At 36.8% G+C, this 21,512-nt stretch overlaps 1 long non-coding RNA gene across 5 annotated transcripts in view; it reads left to right on the top strand.

Annotated features, from left to right (window-relative positions):
• LOC134136075 (uncharacterized) overlaps positions 1-11,945 on the top strand; it is a 38,324-nt gene extending 26,379 nt beyond the window's left edge. For 3 of the 5 annotated variants that reach the window (XR_009957425.1, XR_009957426.1, XR_009957428.1), the window contains one exon: positions 5,918-6,418. This is a non-coding gene — a long non-coding RNA (uncharacterized LOC134136075). Of the gene's footprint in view, positions 1-5,917; positions 6,419-11,863 lie in introns of those variants that run through there. The other 2 variants (XR_009957427.1, XR_009957429.1) reach the window with 2 other exon arrangements.
• Positions 11,946-21,512: the final 9,567 nt, after the last annotated feature.

The raw sequence follows: 21,512 nt of genomic DNA, 5'->3' as shown, positions 1-21,512 counted from the left end.
GAACAGCTCTGGGCCCCTTAAATTCTTTATGAAGATAACAATAGAGAAATCCAGCCCATGGTAATTCACTTTAAACTCATGCTTTCTACTATGAGGATGAAGTTTCTTGGACCTTCCAGTGTAAACACTTGCCAAATTTGATGAAGAACCACCTTGAGTTTGCACTCAACAATGTAAAGTGGCCTGTAGTTTTGTACAGAATATGTTTTTGAGGTAAAAAATGAGATCTATATAAACGTATACATCCATGGAAGAAGACATTCATGTAAGGGAGTTAGAGTGAACTTCCGAGTCAGGTAGAGATGGAAGAAACCCTGGTTATGAGGTACTTTTGAGCCAGAAGTTTAGAATTTTGATATTTTCACTAAAAAAAATAAAAAAGTACAAGAACAGAAAAGGAGTAATCACTAAAACTCAGGAGCAGCACAGGACTACGTGGAAAGCTTTTAAAAGCATTAGAACCAAACTTGCAAACCTTGAGATTTCACTTGTAATATGATACCAATATCAAATGTCTGCAGCTCTTGATGTTCTGTAGGAAAAAGGCTTTCCAAAACCAAATTTATAGTCCATGATGCCTGATATTCCAGTTAGTTGTAATGAAGAAGAATGAGAATTTTGAAAAGAAAGAGATAATTAACGATCTCAGATAATGAGTTAATGTTAGAAATAGATTGTATGTGCTGCCTTATCTTTTCTCATTTATTAAGACAATATAAGTCAAGAAAGAAGAGTTTTAGTCAGAGTTGATGGAGGACTCATTTCTTGAATGTCTTTTTCCTTATTCTTTAGAAACTCATATCAGTTCTTAAGAAAGCAGGTAAATATAATTTATTTCAAATAAGATAGTTAAGGAAAGATTACTTTTTTATAAAATTTAAACAATGACACATTTTTGCTTAGCAAATACCTGTGAAAACTGAGACATCATTGCTTCCTTGGGTGTCTCCTATAACTCGTGTCCTGCCACTCCACCCCCACAGTGGCACCATCAGAGTGCAACTCTGGGTCTCAGTGGCTTCTGTACAAAGCCCATCAACTTAATTGAAACCATCACAGCCAGCAGTTTAAGCAAGGGTGGCCAGACATGCTCCAAGTCTACTGGATCTGCTGAGTGTGAGAAACTTCAAAGAAAGATGCTAACAAATAGGAATATCTGTAAACATATGCACTGGATTTCTCGGGTCATGTATTTGGAAGAATATAGCAAGTTCTACAGATTCATCAGAATTTAGGCATCAAACCCCTAATATTTGGTCTTCAGTGACTGCATACATCTAACTAAGAAGTATCTTCTTCCAAATATAGGGCCTGAGAAATCCAGTTCAGATGCTTACAGAAACATTGGAAATTAAGACACTCCCAAGGTTAGATTACAGATACCTAAAGTGATAGTTTGGTGCTCCATCTCTGTAGTCCATCTAGATTGTGTATAATCTCAGATGCCTTTTTCAAGTACAATACTTAAAATTAAAACACATTACTGTACAATATGGAATTTCTTTATTTAAAGATTTAAATTGTATATGAGATATGATGATTTTCATAGTCATCCACAGAGTTTCTATCTCATAAGATGAAATATAGATCTGGACATAGCTTGGACTAGTTCTTGTACTCTCTTGGTCCTTCCAGCAGTCTATTATATTCCTTAGACTCATCACACTAATTCAGTTGGACAAGGATAAGGGGTTAAATATGTTTGAATAAAAACACAACACTGAAACTAAAAATATGACTTCTCCAAAACTTAAATTAACTTCATAAGACTTATCAAGTTAAATATCAGACATTGTGTCTGTGGAAAGTCTGAACAGCAAAAAGCGCATTATGCAGCCGGATTTGGTGCAGCTGCAATAGGGACAGGAGACGTGGCTCCTTGGATTCTCTGCTATACTCCCTAATGTCTAGCCACTTTCAAAACTAAAATTCAAACAACACTGAACACCATTTAAAGTATATTAGATCTGAATTACTAACCCACAGGGAGCTCTTAAATTGTTTAAAATGCAATGAGGCAAATGTCTCCCAAATTTTTGTAGCAATATGTTAAGTCAGTTTAAAGGCTTATCTCTTCAAACACAGAACACAACAAACCTTCTAAACTTTGTATCCATCATGTATATCTTGATGTTAAGCCAAGCTTTTATGTTTGCATGCTGGTATTGCTTTCTCACTTTCTGCGAATACTTTTTGTTATGAGATACTGTCGGGGGGGGGGGGGGGGGAGTGTTTATTAACCAGCCTGTCAGCAAAACAGTGGTTAGTTACTAAAAAAACCTTTGCCTTATCTGCAGTGTAACAGACTGAGTGCTTGGATACAACAAAAATCAAAATACCAGTAATCCAGTGTCCAAAATTATCCACACCATCATGTGGGATCACAGGAAGTATCAACTCAGATCTTTTCTTTAGCATCAGAGGTAAAAGCACACAGGCAGGTGGAAAACCCTGCATACCAACAGCGAGCAAGAGAACAACATTCAAGTCTGAGCTGGAGACTTTTCCCAAATCAATTCTAAACCAAACAAACAGTTAGCATATGGTACCCTGTGCATGCGGATTATACAGAGCATGCACACATCTGCTCCCATCTCACTTACAGGTGTTGAAGTTAGTGAGGCTGATCTGGCCTGAAGTCACTCAACGTTTTGTCACTGGCATCAATTACAGCAGGATGAGGTTGTTCGCCATCAAAGTGTTTAAAAGCAAAATAAAGGTTTACACACTATTTCTTTCTCAGTATTTTTAAATCCTTCTCTGCCCTTTTCTTTGAAAGGATACCAGTCCACACTTATCAACCCAACTTTGAACACTTTCTTTTAATCCTACTTCTTGCCTTCCTGTTAACTGTACTGTTCTTTATAAGCTTCATGCTATGGACTGCTTATTTTCCTCAGTTTTCATCTATTTAGATCATTTCCTGTGGTGAGCCATACCATAGCAAGATTGTGATTATTTATACAGTAAATTCTGTGAAAGTAATGTTTAATCATCTATAGCCTCACACACAAAAAAAGAACTGACCCAGCTGATCTATACCTTTTCCAGCTACCATATGTTCAGTGCTTGAAAATACATCATACTGTGTATTCACTTTCCTCCCACAGTGAGTAAACAAAATCTGAAGCATTCAGTGATTTCTCTGTCCAGAAGGGAGCATTATATCATCTAGTCTAATCTTTTCTGTGTCACAGAACACTTTCTATGACAGGTTAGTCTCTTGGCCTAAATTTTATTTTGGTTCATGTATTAAATATCTAGCTTAGCAGCTAGATAGACCAGCATTTGGTCCATCAGCAATAACGGCTGGTGTTTTCTCTTTAACAGGCAATGCCTTTCATATGTACATGCCTGCCTGTCTTTATGTCTTCTATTAGTGTTTCATAATTTACATACTTCTACAAGAAAAACTTTATAGCAAAATTTTGAGCTTATTTGGTTTTAAATTTTCCAACTGAAATTCACAAATCTTGATCAATGCTGCATTTCAAATGTGTATGTACATCATAGCACATCATTTGAAACTGTTACTGAAATTCTTCATACAGTTCAAATATATGTAGGAGGAAAAGGAAACATTTTTTAAATGAAAAAAGATTTCTTTGTAAGTCCTAATGTTCATAATGCTGTCTATTGACTCTCTCAGTCGTGAGGTATACTTTGAATTTCAGAAATGACTTCCTATTAATATGGAGGATGTGTATTCCTCTCCCTAAGCTTTCTGTGCATATGTAATCCAACATCAGTCTGCAAAATTAATCTTTGGAGAGCCCTGAGTAACCTGGTCTGACATCTTAGCTAGCCCTGCTTTGAGCAGGAGTTTGGACTGGAACTCTCTTGGATTCCCTTCTAATCTGAATTATTTTATGGCCCTATAATTTTTTTCTCCACAGGAAAACATCCTTTTTACAACCATCAGCCCACTGGTGCTTATGATTTTTTTGTCTTATCAGGTCTATCTATGAAACCACATTGGTAGCAAACCTCTATGAGAATGAGCCAGTCACTGTAATTTGTGACATGTTCAGCATGGAATGTACTTGGCTTAGTACAGGCCTTCACTGGCATGTTTCAACTGTGTAGCCCAAACAGGTTGTCTCTCTAAACACCTAACTGCATTTAGTGGTATCTGCAGTAAACCTGACCTCAGAAAGAAACTGGACTATAGCTTTCATCTACCATGACAGTGTATTAGTATTACTTATCTGATGGTAAAATCCTGGTGTTTGTACACAGGCTGTGAAGAGTCTCCTGTTAAATGCCAAACACTCACTGCTGCCCTACACAATCAAAGGGCAAAGTGCAAAATTAAAAGAGCCAAAATGGAGCTGAAAGCCCAGCATCTTTTGCATTATCTAGTGACAGGAATTTGCCAATAACTTCTCAAAGCACTTACATGTTGGACCACTCCTAGCTGCTCCAGTGGTTTGTCCTTTTTTTTTTTTTTTTTTTTTTTTTTTCTTATAAAGGCATCAAACTTATCAAGGCATCAAACTGTTATCAAACTATTTCCAATAACCTGATCTGACAGAACGATATTTCCATAACTTGATCTGGGACCAATGCACTGACACTACACCATCACCTGGTGACTCTTCATTCACTCCTAAATTTGTTTTATAATTCTTCAGTATTGTCTCACATTTCTTTTTGAAGAACATGAGGAAGTTATTCAGTAGCTGCTGACTAGTTTGACTCCAAATTTGGCAAAAGGAGAATTGACAGATTTGGGGGGGGGGGGTGTCAGAATTAGGCCTTTCTCAGCCATCTCAGGTTTATAGAAAAGAGTAACTTTCAGGAAAGCAAAATCTCTGAGTTATCCCCACATTTAGTCCAGTGACCTAACTCTAGGAAAGAATATATAAAAATCAGAATAGTTGTTACCACAGCTTGATTTACCTTCCCCCCCCCCTTGCATTTATAATGTAATGCTAATCAGGATGCTGCTGCTGAAGCCTACATTGAAAAAAAGCGATGGAATAAACTGCCACCTAGAGTTAAAGCATTGATGTTAATACTGTGTAATGTGTACATTCAAGATAGACAACTCTAGCATTACAATATTCAGGACTAAGTTAGCATAGTCTTTGAATGCTAGCAAAATAGAGATTTGTCAGGGATTACAAATTGAATCTCTGTGCATAATTTCTTAACAGATATTAATCTATTTAAGAATCACTGCATAACTGAAGATCATTATCAGCATATGTTATTCTCACTCTCTTTGACAGGAATGTTCTAAATATAAGTGCAGATCAGTAGACAGAACTATTATTAATGAAAACAAGGTGTCTTTGTTTTATTATTTCTTTGCACTGCCACTTTCAGTCCATTGGGATGCCATACTCACACATACCAGCAAATCTCCACAATTTTATGGGCTGGTTCATATTATCTACACCTGTTTTAAGAATTCTGAACATTTTCATATTTATTTTCAAATTAGGATATTATATTAAACAGGTCAACTAACTTTTGAAAATGCTGGCTTAGTCTTGTGCCCTCTCGTAGAAAAGTAATATCTACATCAGAGCAGTTGTGGCAGCTGAGCACTGCAGTTAGTCTTGCAAGTGGTCATTGTCCAAAAAACTCAGAGCTCTGACTCCTGTGAATACTTAGCTTCTCCAGACACTGATGGCTTTTGGTAATACCTTAACCTCGTATAGCACTTTACAGAGATTTTATATAAACAAATTATCTTCTTATTAGATATACAGCAACAAATAGATTAGAGATGCATACAAACCTATGACAAAGAGGGAAATGGAACTCGCATTGCTTTGATGCCTTCCCATGGCACTACCTACCACAGTAACCTGTCTCTCCTTTCACATAGCACAGGTGTATTAGAAATTCTTTTCAGGCTACTTTTCTAAGGAAATGAAGTGTACCCAATCATGCTGTGTGTCTACAGGTCTGGAAGCCTTTCCTCACCATCTTTTGGACCCAATTCACCCCTTCAAACTGGATAGAAGACAATTTAATTCCTGCAAGGTTGAGCAGAGGTGGGAAACAGCCACCTATAAAGGAAAGATCAACAGAATTAAGCCATTTTACATTTTGTTTTGTAACAGCTGATCAGTTAATGCATAACTGCACATTAGAAAAGTCACATACTAGCCTCTTGTCTGATTTGCAGTACGGAGGGTAAGGTTCAAAGGAACATGGGTCTATTGCGGGTGGAGCAATAGTGGAGAAAGAGGGAGGCATTAGAGATAAAAAAGAATAAATCCATAATAAACTAGAAATCACTACTTCTGCCTTTAACATGGAAATTTGCATGCTTATTATGGTTTCTGAATCCTTGTCTTCTTTTCAAATAAGAGATTGTGACCACTCAAATGATCAACTTAAAGTAAAATCCAATCAAGAAAATTGTCAGTTGTAGATTATCAAAAAGCATATGCACTTTGAAAAATCTAGTGTGTACAGTACTTTTCCAAATGAATAAAAAAATCAATTAAAATTGTTATCTGTAAATAATTCATTCCAACAAGGTGGGGAACCCTCAAAACTTTGTACTAAAAAGTAAGATTCAGCTCACAGGCTCTGAAGTGCTTTTGGCAGCAAGCTTGTAATCAAGGACCGAAAAGATAGTAGAGATTATATTGACCTCTTAGAAATATTTTTGTGAACTCATTCCTGGCAAATAGAACCTATGCTTAGCCTGTGCCATGGAAGTGCAGTTATTTGTGTAGGAGTCAACAACACATTGTGTAGCTAGCATTGACAAAAGGAATTCAGCTTTTATGATTATGAGACCCTCTTTGAGGATCACGTGCTGCTAGATATTGGATCCACCTGATCAAGTGTGGCAAAGGCATCTTTGCCAACTGGCTGCCCAACTTAGTGAGGAGAACTTTAAACTATAAATGATGTCGGAGGGAGATGACAACCAAGTGAGGAAAGTGGTAAACTTGATTGGCAAGGAATGGGTGCAGGGAGCTGAGGACAAGAGAGACCTTCAAACAACAAAACAGAGCAGATGGGGGCCCACTCCAAGTGCACACACATAAATAAGGAAGTGATAAGGAAACAGCACACATACAAATAAGGAAGTGATAAGGAAACATTGTAATAGAAGAAGCTCTTATACCTTTTCTGGAAAATCATCATGACTGAGCATCTCTCTAAAGCACCTGAACAGTAAAGCATGCAGCCTAGGGAACAGACAGGAAGAATTAGACATCTGCAATTGCAGGCCTGGAATCTCAGGATCACAGGCATGAGATGGGATAGCTCATATGACTGGAGTGCTGCCATGGATGGATACAGGCTCTTTAGGAAGGGCAGGCCAGGATGGGGAGGTGAGGGAGCTGCCTTTTATGTGGGAGAACAACAGGAATGCATGGAGCTCAGCTATGGGATTGGTGATAAACCAGCTGAGTGCTTATGGTTAAGGATTAGCAGACAGACCAACATGGGTGACATTGTGGGAGTCTGCTATTGACCACCTGATTAGGAAGAAGTAGATAGGTGTTCTTCAAATAACAGAAAGAAGCCTTATATTCACAGGCCCTGGTCCATGTAGATCTGAACCACCCTGATATCTACTAGAGGGACAACACAGCAGCACACAAGCAATCCAGTAGGTTTCTGAAGTGCACTGATGATAACTTTCTGATATAGGCAATGAAGGAGTTAATAAACACAGGCACTCTGCTGGACCTGATACTCACAACCAAGAACAAACTGGTTGGAGATATGAAGGCTGGGGGCAGGCTTGTTTGCAGTGACCATGAAATGGTGGAGTTCAGAATCCTGCAGAGGAAAACAAGACAAATAGCAGGATCACAACCTTGGACTTCAGAAGAGCAGATTTTAGTCTGTTCCAAGATCTGCTTAGAAAAATTCTACAGCAGATGGTCCTGGAGAGAAGAATAATCCAGAAGAGCTGACTGATTTTCAAGCATTACCTCCTCCAAGCTCAGGAACACTCCATCTTGAGGTCCAAGAAGTCTAAGGCAGCAGGAAGCCTGTGTGGATGTCCAAGGAGCTCCTGACAAACTCAAACATAAAAAGGGAGTACACAAGAAGTGGATGACAATAGAGGAATACAGACTTACTGTCTGAGCAAGCAAGGGTAGGGTTAACAACATCTGAGATAATACTGCATTGAACAGAGGTTACTCTAAATTTGTCTCTGACTGCAGAGATCCTCTATACTGCAATTCAGAAGTCTAACTGTAGAGCTTAACTAAAAGCAGTTGCTAATCGCCTGTTCTTATTTCTGTTGACACTGAATAAACTAAGAACTAAAGTTTACAATGAAGAAAAACCTAGTATTTTGTACCCGTAGTACCCATTTCTAAACATTTCTTAGAATTCTTCTTTGGAAATTTAGTGTGTGCTCCAAAAAGAGATGCAGATTTAGTTTTGATTTAAGCTCTTTATATAAGGTCACAAATAAGGCCAAGTTCTATTTCTCTAAGCACCAATCAATAGTGTTATCAGTTAATAGATGGTGTTTTTATATAAACATTTGGTAAAAGTAATATCTTATGACAAAGCAATTAAGAAAAATAAATAATTGGGATAAAGTGTGTCTGAGCTGGAACAGAAGGTAGGAAACAAGAACTGAAAGTTCTGAAGACTCAGAGCAATGCTCCCACAATGACAACACCAGGACAAGACAGGCTGGATCTTGAAGGAATTTCTGTGGTGTTTCACAAGCAGAAGGTCTGCTCTAGAACCTCAGAGCAGTGCTTTGTTACTAACAGCAATGTAGCATTATGGAAAAGATCACTAGATGGTGCTAGCAGAGACTGGTATACTCTTGTCTGACAGAATGAGAAATTTGTTTTTGAAAAGACTGCTTAGCATCAGTGAAACTAGAGCAGAGTTCCCTGTTCTCATTCTGTCATTTCATAGGTTCAGAATTTCCACAAAGCACAGAACCAAAACGTTGTTATCCAGAGCTACACTAGTCAGTGGAGAATGGAAGTATAAGCATCCCTTATGTCATACTTCTGGGAGGCATAACATGCAGCTGAAGTTTTTAAAACTACTCCACACAAAGGTATTCCCTCTACAGTTCTTCTAAAGTTTGTTAGCCTTTTAAGTTTCACATTGAAGTGATCCTTCTGTGACAGGAATTAGTTTCCTTAAACTAAAATATATTTGGTATCTAGTAGGTGCTTCTGCAGGAGGCAGAAAGATCTGTTTCCAAACAGGTAATTAGGTTCCATGATCTGTCTTGTTTTAATGAAACAGCAAATTAATGTTTTGGCACATTCTAAACCAGAACATTGTACTCTGCTTCCCAATACTTCGTGGAGAATCACACACTATTACAATTTGTAACCTGAATATAAGACTAACATCATCTGTCAGCTGAATTAAAAATCACCCAACACCTGATAAAATAAGGAGGTATCCAATGCCTTTCCTTCTCCTAGCTAGACATGTTCATGAGGGTTTCACTCACTGATTTTTCATTTTTCACTTTCTCTCAAGCTACTATAGAAACCTAGAACATGAAAAAAAAAAATAGTTAGAAGGCTTCTAGACAGGGAACTTGTTATTAGCTCTGTTCTGAGGTGCCAAGCTGGCAGGTTTGGAAGAATAGTTTAGAGTCAGACAGAGAATTGTGGGTTTTGGCATAACTTTGCATTCATTATAATCAATGGTAAAGGAATTAAATTTCAAGAAGGAGTAAAGGCAAAGTTAAGCCAAGTTTTTCCTTAGTATTATACAGTTAAGGAAACTCAGCAGACTGAATTGGACATTTGTGGTTTCTGACTGATAGAAATAGTACAAGTATTATGTAATCCCTCTGATTCAAAACACTTTCCAGTTTGTCTAATATAGAGTAATAAGCTCTGAAGAGTAATAGTCAATATGTTAACTTAAGCTAATACTTCAATAAAAGGATGACTATTGTTACCAAGTAATACCAGGAAAGAAGAGTCATTGGCCAAGTTCATTAGGATTTCTGTATCTGTTAGCAGCTTCTCAGATAAATAGAGGTCTCCCAGTACTCTTCTAAAATTAGATGATCAAAGAACAAAAAAGTGTCTCCCTCTTCCCATTTAGTTGTTGGTATGATGAGATCCAAGATTGAAAATTGCCATCTGCTCAATTTATAGACGGATTCTGTATTCTCCAAAACAAGAGAAATTTCAAACCAGGAAGTCAAGGCACTCATAAGCCATGAGTCATAAGCCATTAAGGAGCAATGAGAGCGGGGCTGCTCCACAAAGCAAGCACAGCATAGGCGAGGCAGGACACTCCCACAGCACCTGAGCTCAGCAAGCAGAGCAGGAGTAATAACAGCAACAGGTCCTATCAGCCATCCAGTGATCATCAGGCAAAGTTACAACTCATGTCTAAGATCAAACACAAGAACTCTAAATACATCAAAAAACACAACAGCTGCAATCTCCAAAGAAATAACCCAATAACAAACAGAACCAAAATCAAGCACACCCACACCATAACTCAGGCAGGGATCACTGACCCAGGCTAGAGCTTAAATGGAGCTCCTGGGCCAATGGGCAGAAGGTGTGAGGTTGGAGGTTCCAGGTGAGGCTAGTCAGTGCAATCACAGCCAATTAATGCACACAGGGCCCTGGGAAAGGCATAAGTCACCCTTCTTCATGCACAGGGAGAATTGCTTTGGTTGTAGAATTGCAGATATACTGCTGAAAAAACTTACCTCAGAAATACTGTCTTGAAAATTTCAACTGATATAAAGAACCAGCCCACCCCTGATATCTTCCCAGAAAGAGAACTTCTGACAATATCCTAAGAGGATAATTGGGTATAGGTATATATTCATAAACAGTAGCAACACCAACTAGAACAGAGACTGCAGAAAGAATACTTGCTTATTTTCTGTAGGTTATTATCTGTATTGTAGTAGAGAATGCAATTTTTAGTCTTTAAGAGATAAGCAATTCTAACAATGAATAAAGGATAGTAATTCTTGAAAACATTTTGCCAGAAATTTTATAGTTCCATTATTTTGGCCTTGTTGTCTGTTTGACAGATAACAATTCTATTAGGTATACTTTGTGACTTTTAAATAATTTTATGAATTTATACACCTATTATTAGCTTCTTCAGGTTTTTATTTTTAATATTTAGTCAGTTCTTATGCCAAGCATAAAGGTAGAGCCATCATTGTGGAAGATATAATTTTCTAAATTAGGTCTCCTGGGGCTTGTATGGGAAAGAGAAAGAAGATACTGTGATTAATAAAAGAAATTCAGACAGATTGTTATAAAGTTGGCAAAATAAAGGATCTTAAGATATTTCTGCACTAATGTTAGAAGCTTGGAAGAACAGCAGAAACTACTACAGATTTTCATGAATAAACATAATTATAATTGGATTGACAGAGACAATGTAGGGAGCACTTCACAACTGAAATGCACATCACTGACATCCAGTACTCAAAATCCAGGGACTGCAAAAGCACTGTGGAAGTGACAAGCTTACGATATTATATGCTTGGAGCTATACATTAAAGGGTCATCTCTGGATACAGATCCAGGAAATATGATCTAGCCTCACATTTGAAACAGTGATTCAGAGGCTTATTCTTTTTGAACATTTGTTGGTCTTCTACTTTTGTACTAATTAGAATCATATAATTAACCCAATATCACTTTGGGAGCCAATGCCTTATGCTGAAAAACATGGGACTCAAAAAGAAGATGCTCAGAATTGCTTGTAGCAATTGCTCATGTTTTATATATTAAAAACATGGAAAATATGGAATAGAGTGAAAAGGTAACTTCATCATTTTAATTTCAGTTTGGCTCTTTTTTGTGTGCTTTCCTTAGAAAATGAGCATTACAAAATGCTTCTGTTTCTGTAAGTTCCCCTTCTGGTAACTTCTCTCTTCTCTCCCCAGGTGTCATTTTTCACTAAACTTGAGGAAGTTTACCAACTTTCAACTTCAATGCTGTGGCAGTAATTGAAACTAGATTCTGAAGAGTGATACTATTAAAGACACTTGAAAGAAATGTTTGAAGAATGCAGACTTTTTCTATTCTATTTAGCAGAAGCTACTTGGTCAATTTACATGTACCAGCCAACTTGCCGGCATGTGCAGAACCCTGAGCTAGACATAGCATGGGCTTTGTCTCATACAATACTTGAACATTGATCTGCTCTGCTAGCAGGTCAAATAAGGTAGATTTAGGATTTGCTAGGTATTAGGGTATTTAGGTAGCATTTACAAAAATTGGAGTACATCGGAGCAGGGAAGGTGTCAGCTAAGGTCTTGGAGAAGACCAGAGTTCCACAGTGGGTGTGCTAAAGGGACCATGGGAGACATGAGATTATTGTGAAAGTATATGCAGGACAAGGACATAAATCTAGGAAACCAGACTTTATATTTTCCACTGCTTTTGAGGCAGCTTATTTTGCTTCTTATTATTCAAAACTAGGGTTTGAACAGAACTGTTTTTATCTTAACATCAAGAATATTAAACTTTGTGACTCTAGGTTTTGTGGAAAGACCTTACAGGAGCCTCAACTGTTTCATTTTTAAATCATATATCTTAACTGAAATAGTAATATGCTGTATCTTTAACAAGATATATTTTCTCCATCATGCTCTTTAGCACGAGATAAACATGCAGGTTTGCACACATGCACACTCACATATACTCACACATACAGAGGTTTCTTATCACATAAAAATCAGTCTAAAAGCATAATTTAAGACATACCTCTCATGAGTAATCTGCATGTTATACAACAGCAGCTACCTAAGAACAGCTGACACAATTTAGCTGGTTTGGAATACTTCCCTGTAGCTTATGAAAGAGTTGAAATATAGCATTAAGCTTATATAGGAAAAAAGACTACTTTTATAATCTTAGCAAGATAGTTTAAATATGTACAGGTCCTAGCATACTAAAATATTCCTTATTTGCTAAGTAATGGCATGGTGGTCTGTAGTAAACAATAATATAAAACAACATGTCAAAGATCCCCAGTCTTACAAGACACAGAATATCTCAGAAAATTACGGCCTTACTGTTTTGATTTAATCAGGAAAGCTTTTTAGACCATTTCTTAAAGACATTCATACATTTCAAATAATTTTTTTGAAAACAAAACTGGAATAATCTGGTTCCTTGCCCTCCCCCTTTCTACTTTGCAGTACATCTATTTTTAATATTACTATAAAACCTTTTACAACATATACAACATTTTTATCCCTCATCAGAGTATTCCTTCAGTACTACTATCAGCTGTATCATATTTAAATGGAAATATATTTATTTTCCATAGGTTTCCTGTTTTATGTTTAGTATCGTGTAACGCGATTAAAATGTGCAGCCTTTTAAGATCTAAAACTTATGGATTTGCAGAATCAGCTCACGATTATACATTCAGTTTAATGTGGCTAAATCCATGCTGCTGCCAATAGTGTGGCCTATGCTCCTGGACTTACTGGACTGCTCCCTCTTGAAAGCTTCAGTGCTTGTAGCAGCACAACGAAGAGAGTGGGAGGGAGCAGCTAGGAAGAGACTGGTGGCAGTGAATTTGTGCCAGATTGATGTGAGCATGTAGCCATGGCTGCAATACTCTTTTTTGCAAGATTTTAGCAGCAGAGATGTAGTTTTACTTATTTCTATGAAGCATTTAGCATTTATTACTATAAAAAAGTGTATTTTCCTCATAACAATTGTCATTTTAAAATAAATAACTTATAAATAATTATTATGAAGAAAGTACATTTTATTAGTATAACCATTGGATTTTAATGGCCATTTAACTGTCAAATCAGGGCAGATGCCTGCACATCTCAAAACTGATCTTAAGACTATTTATGATCTGTATCACAAGTCATGTTTTCCCTTTTTTTTCTTTAAGGGAAAGGCCTACTCCAAATACTGGTGAAGTCAGTGAAGAGCTAAAACCTACAGCTTCCTCAGTAATTCATAAAAATTTGAACCATAAATAATTTTGGTTTCACGTCACTCACAACAATATAATCTTATACATTAAAACTGAGGCTACTGGAAAAGGATACAAAGAAGCATGTTGCTTACTTTATGCACCAAATCCTGAAAATTAAAGTCAGTAACCGTCATAGTAGACCTATGCACCTGAACAAGCCAAATGATATCTTAGAAAAAGCTCACTCTTAAAATTAAATGTCATTTCTAATTGGAAAACAAATCACAAAGTGCCACTCAAACTATTTCATTTTGTACATTTAAAAAGAATTTTTTTCCCCACATTGCTTCTGCAATCTTTTAATCAGCACCTGTGTACTTCACATACATGATCAGAATGTTAAGTACAAAGAAAAATGTATTCTGTGGAAATAGATGTCATTTTTCCTTCTGTAGCTCTAGTGCAGCAAACCAATTCATTCCAATTCGTTCCACAGTTGGATTTTATCTGTATGTAGCATAAAGATTAAAGAAAGAATTTACAAAGATATGACAGCTTCCACATAACTAGCTATGTATATTCCTGTGAGTAAATGCAGCTCTATTCACAATGGAAAGTATTTTTCTTTATTACCTCAGAAATGTATCAGTCTCTCTTAATTTTTCCAAATAAAAAACATCTTTTAATGGAAAGCTAAAAAATTAGATCACTAAAATACATTTTCTCTACACTTTATTTTTTTGTAGAGTTAGGGGGTGAGAAAAAGTTAGAATAAGAGCATTTCACTACTTTCTATTCCAATCTTTATTTAAGGATGGAAGGACAGCGAAGAATCAAGTTCTCAGCCACAAACACTTACATGCTATGGGAATCCTTTCTTCAGGGTGGAGCTCTCTCTCTTTATAGTCTGTTCTGGGCATGGAGTGCCAAAGTGATTAAAGGTCTTCCAAGTTCTAGAAATCTACAGATTTTTGAGAAGAATACTGATGAATTGCTTAAAATATTAAGCTGTTTGTGGAGCAGTGATTGGGATACAGCTATGCAATCCTTATCAGTAGGCAGAGGTCAGAAGGTGTTTTAGGAGCGTTTTGCTCACAGTTCTACAGACACACTTGTTTGCCCTCATTCTGTGGGTAGAGAGTTTATAAAAATTATTCCAGTAGCTAAATTAGCAGATACAAAAGTTTTTGAAGGCCCAAAGCCTCAGGAATAGCAAAGATGGAGGTTTTGAGTCAAGGAGTGTCTGTGTCACAGACCAGAAATGCATCTTCTGGCCTTCTCTGATTTTCTAGGGCCGTAGAATTCACATATGTAGCAATTCTGTGCCAAGAGGAAGGAAGAAAACTTGCTTGCCTAAAGCAGAATCTTTTATAATCACATGGCTTAGACACATGACTCCATGGATGCAGGCTTTAGGTGAAATAAGAAAACCACAGGGCCTGCTAAAATTATGTAGTGTGATATATATATTTGATATGTCTCTTCTAGCTCTTTCATATTTATCAAATAGCTTTAGGGATTATAGGTACAGAGATGACATTTCCTTTCCCAGTCAGTGAGAATGAGAGATGCATCAGAACCAAAAGTGCTTGTGGGAGCCAACACCAGCCTTGTCCCAGAGCACCTTTCCTCCTGGAGAAGCAGCTCTCTGGCTAAAGGGTGAGCCACAAGGTGGAGGAGGCAGCATGCTTGCTCCTGAGGCCACCCTGCCCAGGAGCCAAGAGCAGAGACGACAGCCTGTGTTCATGCTCAGCCATAAGAGAGAGAGGTATTTCTGTAACGGATATGGAGGTGTTGCCATACTGGGGAGCTAGGAGAGGAATGGAGGAGGGAAGCATGCATGATAAGCCCAGGATGAAAAAGAAGGAAAAAAAGTAAAGAGGCATTAACTCCGTATGTGGTGGGATGAGACATAATAAAAAAAAGTGCTGGTTGAACAGACAGAGTAAGAATAGATGCAAGTGAACACCAGGAGACTTTGTGGGACAGATATTTATTTTTCACAGAAGGATGTGAACGAATTGTGCTGAAAATATATTATTCGAAATATATTATTCTAACTTGTTCCTGTTTCTTTCCTTGGCATTTTTTTTCTAAATGTGTTTACTGGATTGCTCCAATAAAAGATCTAGTGGTTTATGTTTTGTAACTGATAATTCTTTGTTCCAGCTGTGCTCTGTGACTATCCTCAGATACTTTGGACCTCAAATTAGACAACCAGCTGCTGTTTGGGTTTTAATTCTGGAGGCACTTCAAAAAATGTGTTAAGTTCCTAATTGCATCATGCATTGAGGAAAAACTTGATGAAACTAATATTGTTCTTAATTGGCAAGGTTTTAATTGACTAGACTAGCAAAAATTTTAAAACAACAGTATTAAAGTCTGCAGTGCAATATAGGCATAGGCGAGAACACAGGTTTTTTTGTTGTTGTTGTTGTTTTTTCCTTCTTCATCTTCAAGACACTGTTGATTTTGGAGAAAAACTTTTGTTTGTTTGTTTGTTTTTTCTGGCAGTTATTGCATCTTTCAAAAGTGAAACTGTGTTTGTTGTAGGAACCTAGCAAGAACAGTTTTATGAAAAGATATTTATCTGTAAAAATCCCAGACTTCTTACCAGGATGATGACTAAGCAGATCTGAAGTTCCATTTAAAACTGCACTGCAGACTGCTGTGCATAGCTGTTCAAGAGAATTCAGCTTAGTCTGTATTTTGCAATCTCAGCTTTGACTCTGGAGTAGTCTGGGTCAAGTGATGTTTATACTCAGTGTTTGCAAATAACATCTATGCCATAATATTTTAGATTTAACCTGAGGATGTAATTTGACTGCAGTATGTGTACTGCTTGTAATATTAGGCATAAATATGCCTGAAGCACTGTACACTTAGCTTGAAGGAAAAGTGTTATGCTTTAAAGCAACTCACCTCAAAGAGGAAAAGAAAGAGGAAACATGCATTTTAGGCTTACAAATCTTTTTCAAGTTGGCATTTCAAAAATATCTATTTCAAGAGAGAATGGAAATTACCAGGAAATTATGAGATATTAATAGGGGGAATTTCACAGTCCTACTTTAAGATAACTTGGACAATTAATACTTAGGTGTGTAGTCGCTCTGTAAAAACCTATCTAAGATAATGCCCTTGCAGATCCTTCAAGACCTTAAGTGCATTGCCGAAGCCGCAGGTGTGTGTCAGCAGCCATGAATAAGCTGTTCTGATTCTTTCACAATGAACTATGGGAAAACCTGTTCCCTTTTGGGAACTAGATGTAAATTATGAGAAGAGACAAGTGGCAATCAATCCTATAGCCTCACTGTAAAGTGAAGGGAGAACCCACACCAGGAAGTTGGTTTCTTCTTCACACCTTCCCGTCCAGCTGGCTTTAGCTGATAGATGAAAGGCTCTTGTATGTTAAGAAAATGGGGAGTACTGGAAACAGATGAGTGAGAGCTAAAGTTAGCAATATAATGTTCTTTAATTCTAAGTGGCTTGCAATGGTCCTGCAGAAGGCCTCCTAACTTCTAGAGGGAGTCTTAAAATCCGGAAGATTTTTTTTTTTCAAAAAGGAATTATAAAAAAAGAAACATCTTGTGAAAATCTTGAGGAGAGAAACAGAGTCTTGTAAGATAAACCAAACAAACCCTAGAGATAGTAAGATGTATCAAATCTTTAATCAAGGTCTCATTTTGTATATAAAATACAATCAGTGAAAGACTCTACGGCCTCTCTGACTATGCATGTAACTATGAGGATCAGGAGTGTCCTGGGAACTGGTTTTTCTGGTGGAAGGAGGGGCTGATAGTCCTTTAATACATGAAAAACAATTTGGAGCTGATGTATAACCAGTTTTCCAACCTCCTTCAGGAGATCATCAACTGGCTTATGTTGTAAAGTACATAGGAGAGAGCATGCTGGGTCTGATTTTAACAAAACTGAAGAAAAGGTTATCTTTCAAATAAGTAATGACTGTTGTAGTCTTCTGTGCTGTCCTCTTCCTAATATATTGTAAGCAGCATTTCATTTCAGGAGTTAGGATTTACTGAGGCTCATTTTGATGATTAAATTAAATCTCTGCTTTTTGCAGTACTATTTTACATCTGTCTTTGTTACGAACAAACTGCTAAAAGTGGGAAGCAAAACAAACTAAAAAGAGAAAGAAACCAAATTGCAAAGTGACCTGAAGGGATCTGAGCAGTGAGAACTTCAGCTCTGAGAGCAGATAGAATACTAATAAATTCCTTTACCTGGAGAAAATCAGTAAACAGCAGTGATGCACAATGGAAGAAAAGTATAAGCCATCCAGTATCCTCGCAGTTTTTGCCAAGTCCTACAAAGTAATCAAAACTTACAATATTTAGCTTCTTTCTTAAAGTTGCCAGATTTATGTCATTAAATGCAAGCAGAAATAATCTTTTAGAAGAGTTGGTATACTTTATGATTGTAATGCAAAGCCTGAAGATATGACTTGACTGCTTCTTAAAGGTTCAGGAAACAGGGAAAATGTAAACAAGTTTTATTTCCAATCTCATGATTCTTAGAGCTTGGCTAATGGCTGTGAACACCTGGGGTTGCTGACACTGCAATCAGAATGTTTATTTCATCTTTAGCTATTCCATTCTTCTTTTTTTCTCCCCTCCCTGCTCCATACATAAGCAGATTAACTGTCTCAGAAAAGTTGTTGATTACAGATTAGGCATTTAGGATTCTGTGAGAAACATTACTTATAGAGAAAAAAAAGTAAATTTTTTTAGAATAACTTCTAATCTCCCTCACATTTCCTGGGCTAATGCATTAAACTACAAGGGTATTTATCCCCTACTCAGCTTTTAGTTTTTAAATACTTTCCTAATTAAAGAACCTCTCACATCATGTGTTAGCTGCAGTGGAGTTAAATTTCTTAGACTTTTCAGGATAACATTTTCATCATCTTCTCTCTCTCTCTCTCTCTTTTTTTTTTACGCTGCCAATCTCAATTTTGCAGGATACAAATACACTAAATTGAGCTTTTTTTTTTTTCTTTTTTTAATGCATAGTGAATAGTTTTGCTTCCTATTTGGACTTCTTTTCACTAACCATCAATCTTATTATGCGGATATTGCCCACCAAAATGTTTAGCTATAACCTGTTTTGTGTTCTCGTATCCCATTGGCCTTGGATACCTTTATTTTGATCTTGAGTCGATTGCAAAATTCAGTATCACTGTGCAGTTTTATTTGATTATAAGTTATTGGGCTGCCTCTGGCAAACAGTCCCACTATTCCTCATTCTCCTTCTTGAAAATACAGAGTTTCTTTTTCTTTTTAAAAACTATACAGTAGGCTGTTTCAGGTAGTCGTAAACCTTACCAGCTTGTCTTACTGTTGTCTTTCAGTTTGCAAAAACAAATGAACAGTTTCTTTTTATTGTTCTTGCCTTTACTGAATGTTAGACTGCCTCTTGTTTTAATTCAAAAAAAAATTTTTTTTGTTGATTCAGTCTTTCATCCTCTCTTAGAAAATGCTTGTGGAATTTTAACTTCTAGAATACCATACTACAGAATTCTTCTTTGTGGCTGCCATGTCCTTTCTTCCTGTGGTCTGCCTTTAGATAATTCCTAAGCTGATCACAAATATTTCTTCTCCGACAGTGATAAAGGCAGTATCTAACCTGGAAATTCAGGACCAGACTTTATCTGATTGGTACAAACTTAAATGCTTGGAAAGATAAGCACGATACAGTGATACAAATAAATTAGTCTTACTACAAAAGCAAACTGAGTCCACTGTGTCTTCAGCACTGGGGAAGAGAAAAACCCAACCAACCATCGTGTGTACAAGTTCTGTTTGCAGTGTGTCCTAAAAAAACACCATACATATGTTCTAGAAGATACCAAAAGAAGGTGCCTTTCAGATCAGTGGACCCTTCGCCTACTCTCTGCCAGCCATTCAGTTCAAATCTCAGAAAAGAAAACATTTAAACTCTTTGCAACAAGCAGTTGCTGTAATCAGATCAATTACGGGTATTAACAATATTTTGAAAAGGAACAGAAATATCTTCAAACTATCCAGAGATATGTTCTCATAACCTCTAACTCACTTGAAAGGAGGGAATGTGGTCATATACCAATTGTAGTGAACCTTCACTTTAGCAGTTTTATTTTCAAACTAGTGTATGATCCAGATAAAGAATTGCACTGGCTGCTTTCAAATGAATTTTAAGAAATAAGGTTATTTTTTCTAAGGAGTTTTCTTTCCTATCTTGCTATCTGTGGCAGGAGTTTGCAAAGCGCATTGGAAGCCTTCTGTTTGTGTACATTATTTTAACAGAAAATTAATGGCCAGAAGCTAAGCAGCTGAAGACTAACATCTGTGTCACATTTCTGAGATGACTCTAGTCATGTCATTATAGACCTCTAAAAGAAATACCATTATAATTTTGCGACTGTTTCCTTTGTATTGTGAAGAATAATTTATCTCTATTCTGATGACTGCTTAGACAACTTGTTTGCTTTAGCAGCTTAATCCATGTCTGTCCTAGTTGGTGGCAACTGCTTAAACAGTAGAAAGTTTACTACAGTTAAGAAACAGGCTGACAAAGGCTTTGAAATGAATTTCAGCCTCCAACAAGCAATTCTAAGAACATGAACAAATTATTGTAAATATTGTATCCTTCTTGTAATGCTCAACATTGATTTTTCTAGATTAGCCCTTTCACCTTCCCCCTTCCATTTGCTATCTGCACTGCATCTCAGTAAGTGTTGAGAAATCGGAAAGTGAATGAGATCTTTCACTGGAAGTTGTAGATTATGATCTTGATCAGAAGCAAAACTTCTGGCAGTTCACACCAAGCACATATTTTAGAATATGTAACATCCTGGAATAAAAGAATATCAAAATTTCATATGTAAAAGACATTCTGAGTTCTCTTTTCAGTCATGTTGATTGTTTTGAGGTCACTCAATTTTACTTGAAAGCAATAGAATTCAACAAAAAAATACAGAATTTCTTTTAAATAATGACACTGAACACTTGAAACTTTTAATGACTACACATTCTTCAAAGTTCCCATCCCCTCAAAAGCCTCAGATCAAAAAACCTAAGCAAACTTCAACCATAATGCCAGACAAAGTCATAAACAACCTAAACAACAAGAAAATATAAGTCAAACTTAGTTATGGGAAATCTAAGTTAATTTATAGTGTACAGAAAAACTTCCATAAAAGATGACCCTAAGGAAAGATTAAAAATTTCAGGCTTGCTGATGATGTGAGAAACAGTCAGTAACCATTCTAATGAAACTGCTTAGTAAAGCAAAATTGGTCTGTTGTGTATTCACTCTGTCCCTCCTCCAGTCCTGGGTATTATTTCCCCTTTCCTTAGTCTGTGCTTGTCTTCTAGTATAAGCCAAAAGCAAAAATCCAACTGCTCCCCAAATGGAGGCTACCACTGTTTTAGGGGGTATCTTACTGGCAATTAAGTCATTGATTTATTTTTTCATAAGCTGATGAGTCAACAATTATTTAGGTTTTGGGAGTGCACTTCTTTCAGTACCGGAAAATAGTTTTGTGTTCTTTACTATCTCGTTTGTGAGTCAGCACAGTTGCTCTTTTATGGCTAAATCTTGCCTGTGCCCCTTCTTCTGTGTCTGCTACATCCACCCCCACACATTTA

This window comes from Rhea pennata, chromosome 2 (genome assembly GCF_028389875.1).
Source record: "Rhea pennata isolate bPtePen1 chromosome 2, bPtePen1.pri, whole genome shotgun sequence".
Classification (NCBI taxonomy): Eukaryota; Metazoa; Chordata; class Aves; order Rheiformes; family Rheidae; genus Rhea; species Rhea pennata.
The sequence above is the reverse complement of the archived record's forward strand: the minus strand, read 5'-3'. Positions and strand labels throughout refer to the sequence as shown.